This window comes from Gymnodraco acuticeps, unplaced genomic scaffold (assembly GCF_902827175.1).
Source record: "Gymnodraco acuticeps unplaced genomic scaffold, fGymAcu1.1, whole genome shotgun sequence".
Taxonomy (NCBI): domain Eukaryota; kingdom Metazoa; phylum Chordata; class Actinopteri; order Perciformes; family Bathydraconidae; genus Gymnodraco; species Gymnodraco acuticeps.
Window position 1 is genome coordinate 1,429,313 of NW_022990335.1, and position 18,162 is coordinate 1,447,474.

General features: G+C 40.3%; 1 protein-coding gene across 2 annotated transcripts in view; it reads right to left on the reverse strand.

The window, feature by feature from the left end:
- Positions 1-18,162, reverse strand: part of tspan9a (tetraspanin 9a) — a 232,399-nt gene that overhangs the window by 88,973 nt on the left and 125,264 nt on the right. The window lies entirely within an intron of this gene.

Genomic DNA, 18,162 nt, shown 5'->3' on the forward strand with positions numbered 1-18,162 from the left:
AAAGGGGATAGTGGTTTTAAGATGCTGAACACTCTCTGAGGCAAAGCCAGGGTCCAACGCTCAGCACCCCTGCTAATAACACAGATATATGGCTTCAGATTTAACTAGCTCCTCAAATATCTACATGTCAATATCATCAGAGAACAAAGGCTAACTGGTGAAGGACCTTTGCCGTGTGGTACCTGTCAAATATATAAAAATAAAAGGATAATTATAGCTTGTTGTGTCTATGCGTGTGAGCCCGCAAGAGCTTAATTGCAACCTCAGGTGAAAGAAACAATTGGAATAACAATTTAAATGCCTCTATTGAGTCTACTTTTTTTCCTCCAGTGACTGTCAAGCTAAATCAGGTCTACCTCTAGTCTAGAATGCACATTGTTCGGCTTTGGTAATGGTCTTCTGTCAGCTGAGTGCCGGTGAAGGCTCAGCTGCCAGACAGATGGAGAGAGAGTTTCAACTGAATGGTCTTAAAGGTAAATCCAGTAATACCCAATCGACAGACAAGCTAATCCATCTTGTGTTTCACCATCTCAGAGTAATAAACAGCCTTGAGGAAGTGCATGAAATGTGGTTGTAATTCACAGAAATGATGTAAAATCAAATCAGGTTTAAGCAATTTGTTGGTGTAACAATTTAACAGCACATTTCAAATTCTGATAATTTATGAAATGACAAAATATTGAAATTATGTTTATTAAAAAATATTTAGACCTCCGTCCTGTAGAATACATTTAAAGCAAGAGTTGATACCTTTCTCGAGTCTTTACGCTTGGTATCAGATTATAGCCAGTAGCGGGTTAGCTTAGTTTAGCAGCAAGACTAGAAGAAGCAGGAATCAGCAAGCTTGGCTCTATTCCTTTGTAGAAAAAATAAATAAATATCAAGCTACCTACCTAAACTGCAATCTCCGGTCCAAGCCCAGATACTCAAGCACGTAACTCCCGCAAATTCACACCTTTTTGTTTCAGGATTTTGATTTTGGTAGGGATTTGCTAGCTAGGTCTGCATACTTCCAGTCTTAAGGCTAAGCTAAGCTAACCATCTGCCGCCATAGTCTTTACTGTACACACATGTACATGCTTTAAATGTTGTCATATATTTTCTCAGCAAGTTAGCCAACATGTCATATTGCTTTAAAAAACATCCCTTTTAGTACAAGAGGGAGAAATTAAGTTTTTCTAGACCGTCATTTTTTGGTTTTTAAAAATAAATGCAAATAGTTTAATATATAACTCAAGGATTGGATTCAACCCTCTCATTTCAAAACCACATCAAGTCCGTTTCAAATCAGCCTTCTTCCACCTCAGAAACATATCAAGACTCCGGCCATCACTGTCCGACTCTGTTGCAGAGAAGCTCATTCATTGTTTCATTAGCTCCCGTCTGGACTATTGCAACGGACTCCTGTCCGGGGTTCCCAGCAAAACCCTGAACAGGCTCCAGTACATCCAGAACTCAGCTGCCAGGGTTCTCACACGCACCAAGCCCTGGGAGCACATCACCCCCACTCTCTTCAACCTCCCTGGCTCCCGGTCAAGTCCCTCGTCACCTACAAGTCCCTCCATGCCCTCTCCCCTCAGTGCCTCACAGATCTCCTCCATCCTTACATCCCGTCCCGCACCCTTCGATCCTCAGACTCCGGCCTGCTCTCCATTCCCCATTCACGCCTCCGCACCTTTGGTTTATACAGTCTATGCTTTGGGGACCGTGCCTTCAGTGTCGCTGCCCCCACCTTCTGGAACTCCCTCCCTGCGGAAATCCACAAGGCTCCTTCTCTCAACATCTTCAAATCAACCCTGAAAACTAATTTGTTCAACAAAGCCTTCCAACATTAACTCACTCTCCCCCCCACTGCAATGTTGCACTTCCATTTCTGCCCCTGTTTTATGTTTATGTTTTTATGTCTTGTCCTTATATGTTTCTTTGTAAAGCGACCTTGAGGTTATGAAAGGCGCTATATAAATTCTAGTTATTATTATTATTATTATTAGGGGTGCACCGAATGGGAAATTCTTGGCCGAAACCGATACCGAAAATAGGAAACAGTTGGCCGAAAACCGAATGCCGAAAGGCCGAAAATGATTAATAGAAATATATATATATATAATGTATACATTTTTTACCAATGTTGTTCAGCTACCTGATTATGGAAATAGACATGATTATGGCAAAACTTAACTTAAATAATAATCACTATTATGGGTCCATAAAACATTTATTCAGCACTTTTGAATGCATACAGTACATTTATATATGTCATGTATTATTGCTAAAAAAACATTATATCGCAGTCTTAGTGTCGCCAACTCGTTTCTAATATGCAAAGACAACAAATGCGTCTATGATGTATTTTCGATCAGACGAGATCTCTCTCCCGTCTGTGTGCGAGGGGGCGGGGCAGTTTACACACACGCAGCTGCTACATGCAGCGGAGCACACTGCGGAGGTGGCGGAGAGAACGCGCTCCGAGGTGTGGTTACACTTTACCCGTCTCGATGTGGAGAATACTTGTTACCATAAGTGCAATAAGAGTTTAGCATGTAAGCACGAGCAATTTGTCTAAACATTTAGCAAAAGTGCAGCCGAAGGCCGAAAGGGCCTTTTTAACCATTTTCGGCCGATAATTTTCGGTGGCCGAATATTCGGTGCATCCCTAATTATTATTATTATTATTAAGGACTCTCAAAGTTAGTAATAATGGCAAGAGAAAGTCACATTCTTCCACGTGTTCAGAAACTAACAAAAGCTGTGTTTCAAATCTTGACCATGCATTTTTTCTGGTTTCTATGAGGCTGTGAAATACTTGTTTTAATTGAAAGATTACAGAAGGTTTACATAGAAGTCGGGAGACTTTGATATGATACCAGCATTTGAACAGATCATTTTCTTTAGCCTTCACAAAGCCTGTCTTAAATGGCATGTTTGCAATTCCACAGGCAGATATTTTATCTGCAATATGTTGCAACTGCAATCATGAAGGCGAATCAGTTATTACGCTGCCAAAGGTTGACGTCCCATGATGAAAATAGCTGTTCACAAGCTACAAGCAACAAGGTTTCCCATCAGCCCTTTTGAACAAATGTGAAGAGCTGGAAAGACTGTCAGAATCCAGGCGCTTTCCATCTAGTGATTTTCAGGCCCTTAACTCCAAATGCAATACAATTTACGTCAGTGCGGCTCCCTCTGAGAGTAACACACATTTACTAAAGCTCAGAGGGCTCATAGTATGCATTTGACTGATTCCACAAGAAGCTAAAAGGACACACCTGAGCCGGTTTCCTTCATACACAGATCGACTCCGAGCAACGGGGCTCTGCGCTTCTGCATTTGGTTGATGCGGTACAGCAAGAGAGAAAGACTAGAGGGAACAGGGACAGGGAGTTGAGGCTTAGAGGGAAGATGAAGAATATGCGGACATAGCAGAGAAGACCAGTGCAGGGATTCCGGCTAGGAGCGATGGTGTCAGTGGGAGATGAGATTGTTTTCAAACGTGCTCTATGATGCCGGTTCAATTGAGCAGATCCTTTAACATATGTATGGTGGAAAGACAGACAGGGTTGAAGAGATTAAAGCTCAAAGAGAACCAACAGGGACTCTCTCAGAGCTCTTCAGACAAGGCTTTTACAAAACACTTGATGGTCCCAGTGCCACTACGAACACATAATAAACACAACAGTGGTGTCAGTTACTCTTTGAGAAGGAATTTAAGATAAGTAATACAATAGTGAGTGAAAGAAATACAGTACATGGATTTGATTCATTATCTTTGTATGGTGGGCAGCATTATTCAAAACAGCATAGTATGTGGTCTAGTTTACATACATCTCCAGCCTACAAACAGTAGGGGGTAAAGTGATTTTTACTGAAAGTTTATTGCTGTCTAATTAAATTATAAAGTGCAATTCTTCATTAGGGACATAAACAGCAGCAACACTGAATCAGATATCTCCTCACATATATAGACCCACTATGTCCATTTTACTTTGCCAAAGCCCAAAGCCACCCAACATCATTGCTTCAGCTATTTGCAATATACATAAGGCAAATAAAGAAGAGGTTTTAATATAAACTAAATCAATATTTTACTGTTTTGCATTTTCAGTTTGAGACAAGCATTATGGTGGAAAATGTGAAAAACAAATTAAGTGGAATAAATAAACCATTTGTTTTCTCACCAAGAGCACTGAGTTTACGAGCATTACCCTTTCAAGCTGTCTTACAGCATATGGCTGGGCTTAGTGACTGGGTTTAGAGTCTTTTTATTAGTATTATTTATTCCTTTAAATAAGTAACTTACTTAACTTTTCCTTGTATTCTTAACTCAAGTCCTTATCCAATATATATAGTGTATGTCTCTATCTTTAGACATCATGCAGTTCCCCCCATTAAAAAAGAAGAGATGTTTTCAACGCATGGCTGTTACTGGTGGCCATAAATTGCCATAAAGTTTAGTACTTGCAGTACAAAGATTAAAAACAAGAAATACCGCATCCATTTTGTTATTCCTCAGTCAACCAGACATGTTGCAGTTATCATCCATTACTTCCCATTATGTCATCCCTTCATTCATTATCTTATCAAACATTTGGATGCAATTCTCCAACTTAGCATACGAGTTATTCAGCTTTCGTCAACAACTTGTTTTGTAAGGTCACAGTGAACTTTGATCTTTGACCACCAAAATCAATTCACCCTCAAAGCCCAATTTGGCATTTTTGCATAATTTGGAAGAAATGTCCTCAAGGCGTTCCTGAGATATCACTTGATGAGAATGGGATGGACAAACACACATAACAGACAACCAAAAAGCATTTTGCCGCAGGCCACAGCTGCTGGCAAGGAGGCAAACAATTCAATGGTATGTAAATGAATGGTTGGAAGCATCCATGGTCAATATTTTTTATTTCTAATGAATTGAGAAAGATGAAAGCAGTCCAGAGTACCCTGTCTGATCTATCAGGGGCAGGTGGTGAAGAGGGAACATTCCATTCTCTACGACGGCACCCACCCTCTCCTTTATAAGTTTAAATCCTTGCCTCTTGCACATATTGAAAACGATTTAAACACTCATTCATCTTTACAGCCATTCCCCCCCAAATAAGGTTAAAGGTGATTTTCATATGTTATGCTCTTCTTACTTTTATATGTGGATGACAGGAAATTCATCATGTATTGTTGTTATTGTTTGTTCCGATCACTATGCTTGTTCACCAATGCAGTGCTACTGAATCTTTTTTACTCTTAGTGTTATTACCTCCACCAAGGAGCTGATGTATTTTGCTTGGTTTGACTGTCAGCATGATTACAGAACTCCAGGCTCAATTTCCATAACACTCGACCGAAGGATACAGCACGAGCCGAGGAACCTATTACAGTTTGGAGCGGAATAACAAGGCAGATACGAAACTGATTTTACACTTTGGTGGCATATACCATATCACATGCCTGATCTGGGTCACGATTCCCTGCACACGGCTTTCACCTCCGATGACAATAGCAAACATGGAAGTGGCTGAGCCGAAATTGCAGTTTCCAATGCTAATGGTACTAAGAGCGCTTACTATGCTTACCTGGGGGACTGGAGGGTGGGCGATGCTCCCCTTTATGCTGCCAAAACAAACAATCTTTGAGTAAATTGTCCCAGTGGGCGAATAAAGTTGAATACAAGGTGAAGCTCCAAAAATACCAGATCATACCTTTCCCACAATGCAACTCAATTAAAAGGCTTTCATTAGACCCTTCCGGACCAGTAAAAAAACACATTATTCAAACTTCACACCTCTACTGAGCAAGGCTGAGTCATCAGGGTTATTTAGAAAGTTCCTTCTGAAAAGTCATTGTACATCTATCATGAGTGTGGGCCTATATCAGAAAACCTATATCAGAAACACACTCAGCATCCATTACGTCAGCAGAGTCTGGAACCAACAGGACATTAAAAGTTAGAGCTCGTACCCTGTGGGATTTTATTGACCAATTATACCAGTAACCACTGTTGAACTAGAGGCCACAGCTGGAGTTCTTCATCACCATCACTGCCTTGTTTACAGAAAACCGCTGAAGTATGATGCCCAGCATGTTAACCACAACGATTTTCTTTTTGGTAAATCTCAAAAACCAAGCACAGCAGAAGATAAATAGATAAAATAGCTTTTTGTATTATGAACATAAATCTGCTTTTGATAAAGTGCGTTTTCCGTGATATTTATCTGTGACGACTGAAAAGAAATGGCAGAGCAGTTTGTTTGTGTGAAGGCTGAGTTTGCTTGAGAGTATGCTTTTTGATACTCCCAACATTATGTATGAGAGTGTCTGTTGAGACTGCGAGTGTGTCTGCATGTATTTGTTCATGTTGGGGTTTCTGAAGGTCCTTACTTCAAAGGCTACTTTTATCAGATTTATTGATGATTTATTTTCTAAGATTTTATTATTTTGTTTCCCATTGGGTTATTTTGTGTTTGCAACAACCCAATGGTAATGTGTAATAATCTTTTGTCATTATCTTTGAAATGCAATAGACTGTATGACCAATTCGACTATTAATCAAGGATTAATTGATGGATTTATCTATTTTAAAATCATTAAATGAGTCCTACTCGTTTGTGAAACCCATTTTCCCACAAATGTCACTGGATGAAAGGCCATGCATGCCCTCAACATAGCTGATATAAATACCCATATAAAATGAGGGCGTCCTCTACTCATGGGAATAAGTAAGCTTGAAGGAAGAGTTGATCTTAAGTAAATTACACCTTTTCATTTTGGCTGATAAAATAGTCTTAATATGTACCTACCTGTTGATTAAATCTGTCTCAAAAGAGTTTATTTTATCTGTGATAGTTAAATGTTTCATTTGATCCACTTCCAAAAAGCCAAGGAAATATTAAAACATTTAGAACCACTATTTTTGGATAGATTAATGAAATGGGGGAAATGTCGGCATTTATTTTTGATGTCTTTGCTATCCTGCCAATGAATGCCTCTGACTAACTGACTGCAATTCAATCAGGACAATCACAGTCTCAGTCACAAGGTCGACTAACACATGACAGCCCATTACAAAAACAAATGGAAAAAAACCACTAGCTCCATTTAAAGGCAATCGAATAATTATATTTGGCAGTATCAGGGTGTAACTACGGAGGGTTGCAACTGATGCGATCTGTGTTACCATAATATCAGTATTCAGAAAGGCACACTGCTGCCTTTTTATTATTCAGGAAAACAAAATGGCTTGTAGATAATTACTAGCTTTGCTCATATTACAGAAGGAATTAGTGCTGCATAGCTTTGACCAGTCATTCCGAAACCATATCAGACACACAGACATACGGTATATGACATGCAACAGCATATGATCCTGGTGTGAATGCAAGATCAAGGCCTGGGCATAAGGAGAGGATTAGAACTACAAAGGCTATCCTCCCACACACAATATGTCAATGACACTGACTCTTAGATCCTCTAACGTTTGGCCATGTCTGTTGCTGTGGGTGCAAACAGACAGTTCTGACAACACAACATCAGGGATAGCTTAGGTTCCCTAACAAATGTATTCCCATTCTATTTTAAATGAACTGTTAAAAATGTATACATAACTTAATCCAAGTATTACATTGCAAGAAGCAAAAAAAAGAAGTGATTTCTTAAATTACATTTGGACCACCAAATATGCAAATAAAGATGGGAAAAGAGGTATAAATATCTTATTATAATATGCATTATATATCATTTTTATTATTTATTGCGCAGCATGGCTTTTGCCCCCGAGTAGTACCTGTGAGTGAGTAGTGAGATAAACAGAAGATCACTATCATTGTTGTTCCTTGGAAACATAACAATGTACTTTAGAGTGGGAATATACTGTATTTTGGGTTGTTCTTTTTAAGTACAATTGCTACAATTCAGAGTGCATCCAAGCCTCCATCTGTGTCTCAGACGGTAACGTATGTATGCCATGTTCCAGCTAAATATGAGCGTTTAGGGCTTGGGATACTTAGAGGAAGTGAATTTAGAACAATGGAGGATTGGCCACGGCTAGTTTACTCATCATCCTTTTCTTTTAAAGGGGCCCTAGTATGCTTTTGCTGTAGTGTTTTATATAGGCTGTTATGCATGTAAATGGTCTGCAAAGGCTAAAATCCCAAAGTTCACGCAAGAGGGAATTGCCTGAAACACCTCGATTGGACTCCTTTGTTTACTTCTGCAACATGGTGACATCACTATATAACACTCACACTCCTGATCAGTGTTAATTTCGTCAACGAAAACTATGACGAAAAATGTTCGTCAACGACCTTTTTTACATGACTAAGACGAGACGATGACGACTAAAAATAGATTCTTGATAACGAAAACTTTGACGAAATGTATATTTACACTGAACAAAAATATAAACGCAACACTTTTGTTTTTGCTCCCATTTTTCATGAGATGAACTCAAAGATCTAAAACATTTTCTATATACACAAAATAACCATTTCTCTCAAATATTGTTCACAAATCTGAAAAAATCTGTGATAGTGAGCACTTCTCCTTTGCCGAGATAATCCATCCCACCTCACAGGTGTGGCATATCAAGATGCTGATTAGACAGCATGATTATTGCACAGGTGTGCCTTAGGCTGGCCACAATAAAAGGCCACTCTGAAACGTGCAGTTTTGCTTTATTGGGGGGGGTCCGAAAACCAGTCAGTATCTGGTGTGAGGGATAGGGTAAGGGGTAGGGTTAGGGGTAGGGTAATGTTGTGAATCGAGTGGCCTGTGTTTGTCGTCCATAACATACGCCTGCCCATACCATAACCCCACCACCACCATGGACCACTCAATTCACAACATTACCCTAACCCTACCCCTCACTCCAGATACTGACTGGTTTTCGGACCCCCCCAAACCCCCCCAATAAAGCAAAAATGCACGTTTCAGAGTGGCCTTTTATTGTGGCCAGCCTAAGGCACACCTGTGCAATAATCATGCTGTCTAATCAGCATCTTGATATGCCACACCTGTGAGGTGGGATGGATTATCTCGGCAAAGGAGAAGTGCTCACTATCACAGATTTTTTCAGATTTGTGAACAATATTTGAGAGAAATGGTTATTTTGTGTATATAGAAAATGTTTTACATCTTTGAGTTCATCTCATGAAAAATGGGAGCAAAAACAAAAGTGTTGCGTTTATATTTTTGTTCAGTGTAGTTTTCGTTGACGAGACGGGACTAAGGTGTTAATGGTGGACTATCGGACATTCAAAATGCAGGGTATATCCCCCCAATTGTCCGTCTTGTCTGTCAAAATGCATCTTACGTTTCTAACTTGCAATATAATTATTTCCGCTCTCTTCACTCCAGACGAGCGATCTCCCTGTGTGCGGGGGGCGGGGCCTAACAGACACGCTGCAGCGGCACACAGAGATCTTCAAGAGCGTTCAAAAGTATAGAGACACTCTACAAGGCTCGATGTGGACAAAGCTCATTTGCCATTAGTGTTTTTGTGTTACGGCCCGTCCACACAGCAGCTTTTGGTGATTTGTCCACCGCGTCTCCGCCCATTGACTTTGAATGGGGATGACGTCACTTTCCCTCGCTTGTCGCCGAACTGCATTGTGGGGGGGCGAGGCGAAGATTTCCAGGATTTCCAGGATGTTCAGGATTTCAAAGTTGAACAATGTTCAACTTTTGAGGCTGAGCTGGAAGCGACAGCCAATCAGATCCGTTTATGCAAATCTGACAGTTCAAGCGCTAGCCAATCAAACCGCGTGCAAGCTGGGAGAGCCAGACCGCAGTTCATTCTATATTCCTAACAAAAATGGAGGAGAAGTTAGTTATTGCGGTAGAAAATCACCCGGTTCTTTATGACCAGTCCCTATTTACTTACCGGGATACAAACCGGAGGAACCAGGCATGGAGGGAGGTGGCAGAGACAGTGGGTGAAACTGATAGGTTTTCGCTTGTTTGGGGATTTTATATCCAGTTTACTTCGTTGCTAGTTTACTTCGTTGCTAGCAAGCATAGACAGTATCATTAGCCAGCATGGAATGTAGCATAAAATAGCACCATAGACATTAATCTCATAAATGTTTAAAGAAATAGTGGAGAAGAACCGGGGTTTTTTGCTTTGTATGTCGGGGGCGGGAGATTCATGTGATTGGTTGTTGGTCGCGAAATCCCCAAGCTTTCAGACACGCCCAGCTCCAAGATTTTCAAGATTTTTGAAAAGCTGCTGTGTGGACGTACCGTTACGGTACGCCCCCGACATACAAAGCAAAAAACCCCGGTTCTTCTCCACTATTTCTTTTAACATTTTGAACATTTATGAGATTAATGTCTATGGTGCTATTTTATGCTACATTCCATGCTGGCTAATGATACTGTCTATGCTTGCCAGCAACGAAGTAAACTAGCAACGAAGTAAACTGGATATAAAATCCCCAAACAAGCGAAAACCTACCAGTTTCACCCACTGCCTCTGCCACCTCCCTCCATGCCTGGCTCCTCCGGTTTGTATCCCGTTAAGTAAATAGGGACTGGTCATAAAGAACCGGGTGATTTGCTACCGCAATAACTAACTTCTCCTCCATTTTTGTGGAATATAGAAATGAACTGCGGGTCTGGTTCTCCCAGCTTGCACGCGGTTTGATTGGCTAGCGCTTGAACTGTCAGATTTGCATAAACGGATCTGATTGGCTGTCGCTTCCAGCTCAGCCTCAAAAGTTGAACATTGTTCAACTTTGGAATCCTGAACATCCTGGAAATCCTGGAAATCTTCGCCTCGCCCCCCCACAATGCAGTTCGGCGACAAGCGAGGGAAAGTGACGTCATCCCCATTCAAATTCAATGGGCGGAGACGCGCTGGAAGCGGTGGACAAATCGCCAAAAGCTGCTGTGTGGACGGGCCGTTAGCGTGTTGACACGAGTAGAGTAGTCTGTCCAAACAGGCAGCCAAAAGGCGTCATATTCAGTCGGAGAAATGCACAATTTTCGACTTCCTTAACTTGTAGCTCTGTTGCCCCAATTACGAGTAACGTTATCACATCAGGTGTGCAGAGGTGAGAGAAGTACTCAGATCTTGTAGTTAAGTAAAAAAATACCATAGTGTAGGAAGAGTTCCTCAAGTAAAAGTATGATCATCAAAATATAGTTAAAGTAGCGACAGTAAAAGTAGTGATTGTGCAGATTGGTCCATTTCAGAATAATATATATGATATGTTTTATAATGATTGATCATCAAAGTGTTCTCAAAGCTGGTAAAGGTGCAGCTACTTTGAATGACTTTGTATACTACTGGTAGCTTGTGAATTTACTCCAGGTGGAACTAAAGTCTGATTTAACACTTGATTATATTTCACATCATTCATCCACATCTGTAAAGGTATTAAATACATGTAGTGGAGTAGAAGTACACCATTTACCTATGAACTGTAGTGGAGTAGAAGTACACAGTAGCAACACATTTAAATACTCAAGTAAAGTACCTCAACATTTTACTCGAGTACAGTACAATATTTTTAACATAATTATATATATTTCACATTTAAATAAAGTAATTCATTAGGTTAACAATTTGTTATTTTTTCCCTTTAAAAAATAACAAGTAAATACAAGAATACCGTTAAAGTACCGGATCGATAAGCAGTATCGATAAGATAGTAGTACCGTAGAAAACCTTAACGATACCCATCCCTAGATATTACACAAGTAAAGTGTTAAGAGTGAATTGTTGCTTTACGAATTTTGATGCTGTCACCTTGATTCCAATGTCAGAAACCTGAATTGGTTTAAAGAGAGAAAACATTTTGACTAATAGTTGACTAAAATGTAATTTTTCATCGACTAAAAGTAGACTAAAACGTTTTGAGTTTTCGTCGACTAAAACTAGACTAAAACGTTTTGAGTTTTCGTAGACTAAAACTAGACTAAAACGTTTTGAGTTTTCGTTGACTAAAACCAGACAAACTATGAAGGATAGAAATGACTAAAATGTGACTAAAACTAATAACCATTTTCGTCTAAAGACTAAGACTAAATCAAAAACAGCTGCCAAAATGTACACTGCTCCTGATGGCCAGTCCTCCAACTCATTGGACGAGATAGATTTAGGGGTAGGGCATCTCTAAGTGGCCAGCTAACCAATCAGAGCAGACTGGGCTCTGGTTTCAGACAGAGGGTGAAAAGAGGTGCTGCAGCACAGGCAGCATGTGAAGAATAAACACCCTTGTTGAACATTAAACCATGTAAACATGTCACAGTAGAAGCACAAAATACAAATATGAAACTGAAAATGTGCATGATAGTGCCCCTTTAATTAAGCTTTACATTGGGGTTGTGACTCCTCAAGACTGGTAAGAGCCTGGAAGGCAATGACGTATTGCTTGGCCTTAAAGAATGTAGTCCCAAACCCACAATTGTAGATAACATGTTATGGTGTAGTCAAGGTAACGTGATTTTGTCAAAGTTTCCATTTCCTTCATAATTGTTCCTCCCCAAGCCTGCAGGACATTTTCTTTGTGGACGATATACTACAATAAACAGAAAATAACAAAATAACCAAACACAGAGAGGAGGCCATATTTACCTTGACTTGAGGTCAATATATATGTGCAGTGCAGCAGAGATATGCTAACAAGCTTTTCATTCTGACGGCTGCCTCGTCTCACAAATCAAATTAAAATCAGTTGTCAGTCTCCCATGATATTAATGGTTCATTCTTGCCCTTTTATGATGCTCTGCATATTGCCCTCTGAGATGAGCATGGCCAGACAGTGCCGTCATTCTTCAGTCATTCGTTTGTGATTTAGAACCAAAAAGTCAATAAAGGTGTCTGGAAAGATTGTTAATTAGGAATTTACGACATCACGCTCCCCTGAAGATCCAATTGTGATAAGACTCTGGATAATGGCACTAAAGCTGGAGAGGATCAAGCTCTGTTTCTTAAAGTCAAACACTCCAAAGACTGGCCACATGTGGGAGTATCAAATCGGTGTTGGCTGACCATTTACAAAGCTTGAAACTGTTCCATCAGACATATTTCACACTCTTACGTAAACAGCTTCATATTTGTTTATCTTTCTTCTCGTGTGGGAAAACCCCTGACGGTCACATTGTGAGAGGTGAACCGACAGCTGAGAATCAGAGACACGTGTTTGTGTCAGGAATTGAGCAAAAAAGCAGCGGTTATGACATATCCACAAACCTAATACAGACAGACACAGGTGCACACACACACACACACACACACACACACACACACACACACACACACACACACACACACACACACACACACACACCACACACACACACACACACACACACACACACACACACACACACACACACACACACACACACACACACACACACACACACACACACACACACACACACACACACACACACACACACACACACACACCAACACACACACACACACACACACACACACACACACACACACACACACACACACACACACACACACACACACACACACACACACACACACACACACACACACACACACACACACACACACACACACACAACACACACACACACACACACACACAACACACACATATATACAATTAAATACACGTAAAGCCCCAAAGCCCCGAGCAGCCAGTCCCGCAGCCAAGCCCCAATCTACACCGAATGCCTGCAGACACGTCCATCAGAGCAGTGGGAGATCAGGCTGGGCACGAGAGCCAGGCAGGGTTTTACAAGTAAAGTGAGTATACTCTGACTACAGGATACTACATTAGCATTTAGATCAGAAAGCGTCTCTTGTCATTGAAATGCATCGTGGTATCACAGTGCAGTAAAGTCCAGTTCAATAAGGGCCGTTGCAGTGAGGTCAAATGCCTGTGATGTCTAAAGCATTACGATACATGAATCCCAGAGTAGCCCTGCAGATAAATCTGGAATGACACTGTGTTCTGATAATGTTGATCAAAGGAGTGGAGTAGTTACGTCCATCAGTGTTCTGAGCGTTATTGAATATTTAAGAAAGACGTTGATGTGTGATGAAGATGGAATGTCAGCAATATGAATCCTGCTCAGTTCACGAGGAATGTTTTTGAGCGAGGCCGGTGGATTCAAGGCTGGGTTATCGATTTACTGACGCTGAGTTAATTAAACATGACTGACTAGGGGGGTCTTTAAAAAGTCTGCTAAATATCTTCACTGTTTGATTTGAGATGGCATGTTTATGGTTTTTCAAATATTGTAGAACGGTAGCAGTTGTTCTAAATCTATTAAAGATAAATACAGATACAAACAATGATACATTCACACAGATAACAAGCTGCAGTTAAATAATCTAAAGCATATATGTTTGATAAAATAACTAGTGTTAACATTTAAAGCATGTCGATAATCATATTGTGATGATATGAACATGAACTGTTTATTCTATCCAAGAACTTACTGTATATATAGCTTCTGAAGGTCAGTATTACTAAACAAATATAGGCAGTCATTATTGTGTGATTCAAACACAAATATCACACAAAATACCAGTTTTAAAAAACGATAATAATAATAATAGCGCTTTTCCTGTTGCTCAAAGCTTTAGTGCTATTTCATTTTGAATTTATTCTTGAAATTGACACATTTTAGATGACTAAAAGGCAGCAGTTGATGCAACGTTTTCAAATATAAAAACATCACATCTCGTATGGCATAAGTGGAGAATTAATTTTGAATCCAATCACGATCGGAACTGAATCATGAAATAGCTAAAGATTGACCTCCCTATCTATAACAATTCTTACTGTACATTGCTGTTTTATTCAATCATTTGGTGCAATTTTGCACATATTTCTTTATTCATTACATATATTCATTTTCCACAGCGAGGAAAAGGAAAGTAGAGTAATGCAATTTAAAGTTCTCTGGCACCTTAACAGTTTTTTGCTTTCTGTCGCAAGGCAAAACACCTTCAATGTGCATGACGTAAGGTGACATCACACATTATTAACACATCTATAAACTGTTAATAACATGTCAGAAGTGCAACAAATTTAAAGAACTGTTATTGCTACGTGGGGTGTGCGCACATATTATAAGTCCTTCTGCAAAAGTTAGGTTCATGTCACCAACAATAGCCGGAGGGAAAAAGGAAGCAAGATTTACATTTATGTAAAAAATGATAATGATAAATAGCATTTAGTCATCGGTCTGAGTCAAAATCATATGGCAACTGAAAACTGTCAAGTTCTCATAACCTACAGGAGCCGCTGGCACAATATCAAAACTATTAAGGTCTGAGGAGGAAAAATAATATAAAGTGGTCTGAACTTCCTTTTCTGTGGAACCCCAAAGCCTTCTGGGTGAGATGTGTTCGTGCTGCGCCTCATAAGCAATCGAACACTTTCTCAAATCCCTTCTGGTGCTACAGGGAAGCGGGTTATAGCGCGCGCAGGACATCTTAAAGACAAGAATGTCCACTGGGTACTAAAGGGGTTGGACAGGGTGAGATGAGAAGAAGTAGGAGGGGATACAAACCATCTAGAGACAGTCAGTCCTGCAGCAGGTTTTCTGAACAGTCCCTTTAACTCCGATAAAGACGGCCTTTCTGGCCATGTGTTGTCAACATTACATGGCTGTATGCGGTCTTCTGCAAATCACCCGCTCAAATCAGAGTATGATCAGAGTATGATCCCGGTCTATCCATGTACGGGGGATTAAAGGGTCGCTCTTATCAGCGAGCGAGGTCAACATTGCAGTTTTCTAACTCACCAGAGGCTGGGAAACATCTGGTTCAAGTACACAGCACATGTCTGCATCATGTGAAGTCTGTACAACATGAGCACTAGTCAATAACAGACGAGAACGATGCCTCTCTGAAGGAACATTTAAGACGCTGCTGACAAAGCGATGTAGGGTCGGATGGGGTTCATCAATATTTGATTTGGCGGTTGCTGAAATGCAAACAAAAGGTGCTGAGGAGGAGAGAGCCGGACAAGAGGGAGTGTAACACAACATGTAAGACGAAGCATCTCTCTGCTGTTCGTTTTACTGCATCAAGGTTCCTGTCCGGGGATTTAAAGGCAAGGATGGATTAAACGCACAACATAATGCTTGAGGAGCTTTCCCATTGTGTGCACCGCAACCACATCTCCTTCAGACTGTTGACGGTGTGATCTTGCACTGCCTATGACATATAGCATCTTCCCATTAACATAATCTCATCATAAAACCATATTTGTACGCCCACATATAAGGAGATAAAGAAAGGGAGAGATATAGAGAGGTGGGCGGAGAAAAAAAGATCCAAGTATGGTGGAAACCTGCAGAGAGCAGAAGATGGGCCGCTAGAGTTCAGCTCCAATCCCACCAGCTGGGATGCACCTCCCCACAATATGGCGAGCCCAGACTCGTCTATGTGTGTGTGTGTGTGTGTGTGTGTGTGTGTGTGTGTGTGTGTGTGTGTGTGTGTGTGTGTGTGTGTGTGTATGTGTTTGATCTAGAGACATGGGGTCTGGCCCCTTGCGCCGACACTGTCAATACGGCTGTGGTCACTCATGAGCAGCCAATCTGTCACTGCTATCCAAAAGGGAGAGGAGAGAAGAGGAGAGGAGAGAAGAGGAGAGGAGAGAAGAAGAGAGGATAAGCAGACTGTGGCAAAATGCCCTGGATCCCTTCATTCTCACAGGATCTGCCCTGCCGTGGATTAATGCCCTCCTCGATAGAAGCAGCTGCCATGTCTTTGTGCTTGTGGAGCCCACTCAATATATAAACCATCCACTGCTGATGAAGCAACAGATAAAGCCACAAGGTACATAGAATAAGAACCGGAGGACATACCAATGTCTGCACACGTGTTCTTTTTCAATTGAATCTGATTAAATTCAATTGAAAGTAGGGCTGGGTTATTTGGAATATCAAGTATAAAAACATATTGTTGGGTTGATTATTGGGGCTTTTATAAATTAATTAACATGATTAAATTGTTTATGAATAAACGATAGTAATGTTGATATAATGACTACATGGGAAACACATAAATAATAGATAGCTCAGTTTGGTTAGTTCATTATATGACACCAAACCAGAACACTTTAATTTAATTGTAATGTAATTCAAAACCAGGAAAAGTTACTCGTGCAATATTACGTTATCCAAAATATGTATAAATATAAAAGTATGAATAAATAAATATATGTAAAGTGTCATATGACTAAAAATACAGATATATTGGCTTGAACACAACCATTTAAATAATGCTGCCAAAGAATATGAACACAAGATTAACATGATACAGAAAGCCGGAGAGAGCAAACTAGAGCTGATGGATGTTTTATGTAAACAACACAAAGCTACGCATATATCCTCTTCACCTCCAGTGCTGCGGGAAAGAAAACAGCAGATGTCTTTACAGAGCTGCATTAATGGTGTGGAACAAGACAAGAGGAGTCTCTTTCACAATCTGCTAAATACTGGAACACATTGTCTGATCATCTCCAAAACATAATGTTGCCAAAAACATCACCCACCTGTATGTTTATGAATAAGCACAGCCACAACACACATTATTTAGTGGATGAACACAAAGTAGAGTCCCACAGAGAATATAAAGTTACACAACAACATATATTTACAAAAATGGACACACACACCAGGTATAATATAAACATACATGGAGCAGTAAAGCCCATCGCCTGGGAGATCCCATATGGGGTTATAGGTTCTCAAGCAGAACATGGGATGTGCAGCCCACCAGCTAGAGGATGTGACAGCATTAATAAAACAATTTCATTTCATTGTTTACTAAATGATAAAGTAGCTGATAACTCTGAGTATCTGCAACCCACTAACACATCTGTTACACACATATAAGCAGAGCATTTGTTTGGCTGCCAAACGTTCTTAATTAAAGTCTGCAGACAGTGAAGTCCCAACGGATCCAAACTGAAATTGGCTCCGGCTACTTTTCTGAGTTCACCTACTTACACATTTGGTGCAGATGGCTCCTAATTCTGCGCATTCCCTTGGAGGACAGATGATTATAAATCAATGTAAACTCAATGTTCTTGAACCCCATGTCTTGCTTTTGGCAGCATACTGTAACATAGATGATTTCACCACACATCCCAAACATAATGGAGACAAATAAATGTATGCAGAGCAATAATGAGTTGAACATCATTCACTGTCGGCTTA